Raw genomic sequence first — 7,895 nt, forward strand, 5'->3', positions numbered from 1 at the left:
TGCTCCTGCGTGCAGAAATGCTTCCGCAAAAAAATTGGTGGGGGGGGGCGAAGATTACTTTATGGTGACCATGGCCACCACTGGCTCCGCCCCTGCATCAGAGAGATGTAGGTTTAATTCACTAACATCACGACCAGATAAAGAACTAATTCACACTTTACAAACAAACACAATTCAGAATAATCAACAGAAACAGACGCAGACTTACTGTCACTTTTAAACTCCTACACAATTACTGATCCCGCTCCATTATGCTTTAAACAGGCCGGTTAGCTCAGTTGGTTAGAGCGTGGTGCTAATAACGCCAAGGTCGCGGGTTCGATCCCCGTACGGGCCACACCCACTTTTGGACTTAAACTAACAAACAAGTGATCCTTCTCTAACTAGCAGCTCCTATTCACCTGGGCTTCAAACATTGGGTGTGTTCGAAAAGCTAGTGAGCTCTCTACATAGGCAGCATTTTACGTCATCTTGTGCGCGCTCCCGAGAAGGAGGCTGTTCGGAATCCTAGATGACTTAATATCCTCACTACTGAGGCATCTTCATATTTCAATGTTATTTTGGCTCAAGAACGAGGGAGCATCCGATGCTGCCTTAGCGGTGGAGGCAATCCCAGAGTTCATTGCAACCCGGCTGCTCTGCTCTCACAAAAAAAAAACATGGCTGACGGGGCGGAGAAAGGAATGGAGTTATTATCAAACGTAAATAAAATATTACTGATTTTTAGCCTGTATAAATTTGTACCGAGTGTTTTTATTTGCAAGTTCGGGCTTGTCAGGAAATTTAACCGTTATCGGTACATGAAGTGAGGTGTTATTTTAACCTTAGCGTGCTGTGCTACCTCAATCCATTGGTTTTAATAGCAGGATGCTAAATGCTAAACCCGAAACCCATCGGAATCGCTGTCTACGCAGCGCGTTCGAATAACCTGATTTATAAGTCATTGACTTATTAAAATCCTCTCTACTGAGGCAGCTGCCTATGTAGACATTAAGACAGCAAGGCAGCTCCCTAGGTTTTCGAACACACCCATTGTCTCTGACCAGTGTGAGATCTTTTTACTGTCCCTCTCATTCAGGTCAGAAACATGCCATTATTTTAATTAGCCAAACTTAATGACCCTTCTGTAAATGGTTTAATGTGCACACTGCTGCTACTGGCTTGTTTTTCTTTTCTACAATGTAAGTTCATACCTTCAGGTTCATGTTATTTGAGATCTCTACATAGATTTCTTCATCATGTGCAGAAAGACGCAGTTTATGGCGTCAGATTAGTGCCAAAAGTCGAGAGCACAACTTATTCGTGAACGAGCGGGGTGAATTCGTGCGAGAGCAGAGAAAATCCTGCTCGCCACAAATAAAATGTGCTCTCGACTTTTGGCACTAATATGACGCCATAGCAGTTCAGTTTGAGAAGCGCACAGCGGGAGAGCGAGTGAGTCTGCGCGTTCAAATGAATCAATTGAGTCGATTCTTTAATCCGGTTCTTTAAGTCGAACGACAAGAATAGACTCGAAAGAGTCGATTGACTAAGTTCATAGTACTCAGCAATGAGCAGTCAAATCACCTAAATATTATCTACCAGGGGCGGCTCGTTCATTAGGGCGATCGGGCGACGCACCACCAAAGGGCGAAAGGGAAGAAATGTTTCCATCACATTCAACCAGTGTTAAACTATCTGTGACTGTTCTGGAGTCAGTCTTGCCTCTGAATATCGCAGTCCAATCAGCGTGGAGTTGTGTTCTGTACAGTACCGCCCCTTTCGGGGTGATCAGGCTCTGATTCAGAATCGCCCCAGATCGCTCTCATAGACTCTCATGTTAAACTTCCATTTTTACTTCTCATGTTTACTTTCATTTCTTATTTATATATTTTTATATTTTCTATAGTTTTTATATTGCCCAAAACTGCACCTTTTTAAAATTACAATGTAAATTGCACATGCTAAATGTTTATAAATGTTTTCTATGTTTACGGGTATGAATGTGTGTGTAAGGAGAGTGTAAGCTGTGTGAATAAGATTGTCTTTACTGTATTTTTCGTGCACTGCAAGCATCTGTGTAACCAAAAACAAATTCCTTGTATGTGTGAGCATACTTGGCCAATAAAGCCCGATTCTGATTCTGATTCTGATTCTGATTCTGATTAAAGCTCTTTTTTTCGTATTACAGGAGCTGTAATGCATTTTGAATGACTTCCGGGGGGGCTCGCACTTACGTGCATGCGTCACACGTAATCTTCCTTATTTGGAAACTAAACGAGGTGTCCCGTATTTTTATCAATGGGAGAGAAACGCTGCAGATTAGACTGAGACAGGGCGATATGTATGAAACAGAAGAAAACTGCTGCTACCGCGGGAATTAAAAGGTGTTCGGTTATTATTGTAAGTAGTGTTTACTTTTAGTCTTAGTAACGCCGTGTGTAGGGCGAAAGTAAAGTAACACACGCAGGGCCGGTACTTCTCTCACTGCCCCCTAAGCAACGCAGTCCAGAACCGGGGCTGCATGTCAGTGTGATGGATCATGTGAAACAGTGGCGGCTCCTGCCAAATCTCTCAGGGGGGGCAATTGTTGCGATGATGGCCAAGGTGACCCGTTCAATGGGTAAATTAATGCTTAAATAATTAACATCTTAAGTCATCTGTCAGTTTGCCCTCACCCATAACTTTAAACATGGAGAGAGAGCAGCTTTACCATTAATAATAAAATTAAGTAAAGCCTTCACACTAACAATTTAATTCAGTCTTCATCAGCATTTTATTTTAGGTCCTAGCTGCTCCAACTAGGGTTGCCAACCTTCAGAACTGTGCAACCCTAACCGTAGGCGGTTAGGGTTGCACCTATAAAAAATATAACGAGTCATACAGTTTTATTTAGACTGTTTAACATTTATTATTTTCATTCTTTATAATAATAAATCAGAACCATATTTTAGGCAAAACAACATAAAGAACATCATGTAACATTTTTTCTCAATAGTGTAAACAAAGTTTTTACATGATCCATCACACTGACATGCAGCCCCGGTTCTGGACTGCGTTGCTTAGGGGGCAGTGAGAGAAGTACCGGCCCTGCGTGTGTTACTTTACTTTCGCCCTACACATGGCGTTACTAAGACTAAAAGTGAACATTACTTACAATAATAACCGAACCCCTTTTAATTCCCGCGGTAGCAGCAGTTTTCCCCGTTTCATACATATCGCCCTGTCTCAGTCTAATCTGCAGCGTTTCTCTCCCATTGATAAAAATACGGGACACCTCGTTTAGTTTCCAAATAAGGAACGATTACGTGTGACGCATGCACGTAAGTGCGAGCCCCCCCGGAAGTCATTCAAAATGCATTACAGCTCCTGTAATACGAAAAAAAGAGCTTTAACATGAGAGTCTATGAGAGCGATCTGGGGCGATTCTGAATCAGAGCCTGATCACCCCGAAAGGGGCGGTACTGTACGGAACACAACTCCACGCTGATTGGACTGCGATATTCAGAGGCAAGACTGACTCCAGAACAGTCACAGATAGTTTAACACTGGTTGAATGTGATGGAAACATTTCTTCCCTTTCGCCCTTTGGTGGTGCGTCGCCCGATCGCCCTAATGAACGAGCCGCCACTGATGTAAAAACGTTGTTTACACTATTGAGAAAAAATGTTACATGATGTTCTTTATGCATGTTGTTTTGCCTAAAATATGGTTTTGATTTATTATTATAAAGAATGAAAATAATAAATGTTAAACAGCCTAAATAAAACTGTGTATGACTCGTTATATTTTTTATAGGTGCAACCCTAACCGCCTACGGTTAGGGTTGCACAGTTCTGAAGGTTGGCAACCCTAGTTGGAGCAGCTAGGACCTAAAATAAAATGCTGATGAAGACTGAATTAAATTGTTAGTGTGAAGGCTTTACTTAATTTTATTATTAATGGTAAAGCTGCTCTCTCTCTCCATGTTTAAAGTTATGGGTGAGGGCAAACTGACAGATGACTTAAGATGTTAATTATTTAAGCATTAATTTACCCATTGAACGGGTCACCTTGGCCATCATCGCAACAATTGCCCCCCCTGAGAGATTTGGCAGGAGCCGCCACTGTTATCTACATAACACATACAGCAAAAACATGTAAATGTGGAAGCATGTGTGTGTGTGTGTGTGTATGTGTGTTTCGGAATCGGGAATCGGAATCGGGCTTTATTGGCCAAGTATGCTCACACATACAAGGAATTTGTTTTTGGTTACACAGATGCTTGCAGTGCACGAAAAATACAATACAGACAATCTTATTCACACAGCTCACACTCTCCTTACACACACATTCATACCTGTAAACATAGAGAACATTGTAAACATTTAGCATGTGCAATTTACATTGTAATTTTAAAAAGGTGCAGTTTTGTGCAATATAAAAACTATAGAAAATATAAAAATATATAAATATGAAATGTAAGTAAAGGTGAAAATCCTGTGTATGCCATTACATAAATGAAATAGGTAGTTTTTGATGTGCAAGTGTCCCGAGTATTACCAGTACAGTAGTGTTCAATTGTTCATGAGCGTAATGGAGTTTGGATAAAAGCTTCTCTGTAGCCTGGTCGTTCGGGTCTTCATGTGGCTGAAGCGTCGGCCTGATGGAAGGCACCGAAACAGGTGATGACCAGGGTGAGACGGGTCAGTGATGATTTTCTCTGCACGCTTCCTGGTTCTGGAGGCATGCAGGTCCAGCAGTGTGGGCAGCTTTACACCGATGGTCCTCTCTGCAGACTTGATGATGTCTCTTGGTGTCATGTTTTGTGATAGCGCTGCCCCACACTGTGATGGATGTGGTGACGATGGACTCTATGATGGCTGTGTAGAACTGCACCATCAGCTCTTGGGGTAGGTTGAACTAGGTGTTTGCATGCTTATGAATATTAATAGAATAGATACGTATGTTAGACATGTATAGATACATGAGGTGATGTAGACACACATATTAACTAGCAATAGTAATGATACACTATGTGGCAAAAATTATTTGGACATCTTACCATGAGCTTGTTGGATCTCATTTAAAAAACCAAACAGTGTTAAAATCAAGTGACTTCTGTGTGATCATTAGTGACTTGTGATCTCCTGAACAGGTGCACAAACATCAAATCATCTGCTTCTGAGCGACATGGAGGGACGGGCCAACTGCGTCCTGAACTTAGTGCAATTTTCCAACAGTGGAACGTTTTGTTGTGATTTTGATACTTGGGTGGCAATGTTTAACTAAAATTACTTTTATTTAGTGTTTATTCTAAATTACCTCAGTTTTGTCAATTAATTTCAGTCAATTATATCAATCACGTAAATTTAAATCACTGGAGATGTAAAAGTAAAGTCTGAAGTTGATCTTTGTTTTATTTACTTAGCAAATGGTGAATCATTACGTTTAGTTTTGTGGTGTCAGGGTTCCATGGTGTAATGATTAGCACTCTGGACTCTGAATCCAGCGATCCGAGTCCAAATCTTGGTGGGACCTTACTGCTTTTATTTGGGGCCCGGTGTGAGGTCCAAGGTTTTGAAACTTTAGCAGTTTCAGGATGGTAGCATTTAGCACATGTGCAAGTACAACAGAGCGCTTGTGGGGTGTAGACCACGATTACTTGTGCTAGTTGTGTCGACCAAGCAGATAAGCATTCAGGAAGGTATATCAGTGCCAAAATACGAGCCAGTTTGTTCAGTAAAACTTTATAAACCAACAGCAGCGAATAAACTTAAGAGTCACCTTAGATTACATGTTAACTTCCATCTATCCATCCAGCTTAAATACCATAAACACTACGTACAAAACATGTGGAGCTATTCTTACTACAGTAAAACACACTGAACTTACTTTTAAAGTGAAGTTCAAAATGTTGTACAGAGATCGTTCCCATCTAGTGGTGCTAGATAAATTACAACTTGTTGCTTGGGTACAGATTTGTGACATTATTATTAAATTGTTGCTGTTGTGTATGTTGTTATTTTTTAACTGTTCATGTTTTTAAGTGTAAAACCATAAACAGCACCGTCTATAAATAAATGAATCTTGTGCTTCCAACTGAGATTTTTGTTTACGTGAACAGTGTCTGAAATTTGACGAGCTTGATTAGTTTGTAATATGTGTTAAGGTGATGAATGAAAGTTTTTATTTATTTATTTTAGTTTCAATACAACGAGACACCGGTAAGATAAAGAAAGCAAAAATCAAGTGTCTCAAGTGTTTTTGTAACGTGTTGTAGACCTGCAATGGCGACTGTTTTTGGTATACAGGAAAGAAAAGGCCGAATGCAGGTGAAAATTTATTATTTATTATTGGTTATTTGGCAACCAGCACTGTGTAAATATTGGACAGAACACATGATGGGTTATTTTAACTTGTTGGGTTGTGCAGTTTAACCATTGTGCTGGATTAAATAAATTTAGGATAATACTGCATTAAAGCATAATCTCAATAAAATAGGCTACAATTTAACACTATAATATAATACAATACAGCGACAGTAAGTCTGTGTCTGTTTCTGTTACTTATTCTGAATTGTGTTTGTTTGTAAACTGTGAATTAGTTCTTAATCTGGTCGTGATGTTAGTGAATTAAACCTACATCACTCTGATGGTCTGACCGATGAGCTGTCTGTTCTGACATGCTGCTTAAGCCTGGCTAGCTCAGTCGGTAGAGCATGAGACTCTTAATCTCAGGGTCGTGGGTTCGAGCCCCACGTTGGGCGAGTGTCTTCATTTAACATCTACTGAACCCAAAAGGTCGTCTTCCACATTGGACAGCTCCAGTGACTTATCAGGTGGATATTTGTGCTTGTAGGACTGTTGTTTACTGAATGTGTTTCAGTTACTTATTTCCACTATTCTGTGGAGCTACACATTGTTCTTGTGTCTCATATCCGACGATCAACAGGCAGGTTGTGCAATAAAAGACACACGTCCCTGGGTGGGCTCGAACCACCAACCTTTCGGTTAACAGCCGAATGCGCTAACCAATTGCGCCACAGAGACACATGTACTGTCACTGTACACACGGTACACACAGGTCACATGACTTGCTAACTTTTACAGCAGGGCAGTTAAGTTTGGTAAATTGAAATAATGGAATGTTTCTGACCTGAATGAGAGGGGCATTAAAAATATCTCACACTTGTCAGAGACAACGTTTGAAGCTCAGGTTAATAGGATCTGCTAGTTAGAGAAGGTTCACTTGTTTGTTAGTTTAAGTCCAAAAGTGGGTGTGGCCACTTCGAACCCATGACCTTGGCGTTATTAGCACCACGCTCTAACCAACTGAGCTAACCAGGCAGTTCATCTATTCTCTGTAGATCTTTGTACATAATTCTACACTAAACTTTAATTCAATTAAATTTTTTAGCAGGAGCAATAACTCAAAGCATTAACAAATTGAGACGTGTCCTGAGGCAGCTGAGGTAAACGGTATAGACGGTAATGATCCACCACCTAAATAATACCTGCTTTGTTTTTCAATGTGACCATTGACCAGGTGGACTTCAGTCAGTAATTGTAGAACTAAATAGACTACACTGATCATTCATAACATTAAAACCACCTCCTTGTTTCTACACTCACTGTCCACTGTGTAGTGTGAACTGAAAAGAGATCTGAACACAGTGGTGTAGTGTGAACTTGGTATTAGTGGTTGAGGTACTGGGCTAGCAATCAAAAGGTTGCTGGTTGAAGCCACACCATTGGCGGATTGTCACTGTTGGGTCCCTGAGTTAAGCCCTTAACCCTTAATTACTAGAACTGTGATAAGTGTAAGTAAACATTGGAGTAGTAAATTGGTTTATTTGCCATGTACAGCTTCTGGACACATTTATTTCCTCTGTATTGTGTCCACATTCCAGTTCCTAGTTTGTTTCCAAATCTCAC

The 7,895-nt window shown here is 40.5% G+C and overlaps 3 non-coding genes across 3 annotated transcripts; 2 read left to right on the forward strand and 1 right to left on the reverse strand.

The window, feature by feature from the left end:
* The first annotated feature begins 263 nt into the window (after nucleotides 1–263).
* trnai-aau (transfer RNA isoleucine (anticodon AAU)) lies at nucleotides 264–337 on the forward strand. The gene has a single exon. It is a non-coding gene; the product is annotated as a tRNA-Ile (tRNA).
* A 6,317-nt stretch (nucleotides 338–6,654) lies between these two features.
* Nucleotides 6,655–6,727, forward strand: trnak-cuu (transfer RNA lysine (anticodon CUU)). The gene has a single exon. It is a non-coding gene; the product is annotated as a tRNA-Lys (tRNA).
* A 209-nt stretch (nucleotides 6,728–6,936) lies between these two features.
* On the reverse strand, nucleotides 6,937–7,010 carry trnan-guu (transfer RNA asparagine (anticodon GUU)). Its single transcript has one exon. It is a non-coding gene; the product is annotated as a tRNA-Asn (tRNA).
* Nucleotides 7,011–7,895: the final 885 nt, after the last annotated feature.

This window comes from Trichomycterus rosablanca, chromosome 14 (assembly GCF_030014385.1).
Source record: "Trichomycterus rosablanca isolate fTriRos1 chromosome 14, fTriRos1.hap1, whole genome shotgun sequence".
In the NCBI taxonomy this organism is placed as follows: domain Eukaryota; kingdom Metazoa; phylum Chordata; class Actinopteri; order Siluriformes; family Trichomycteridae; genus Trichomycterus; species Trichomycterus rosablanca.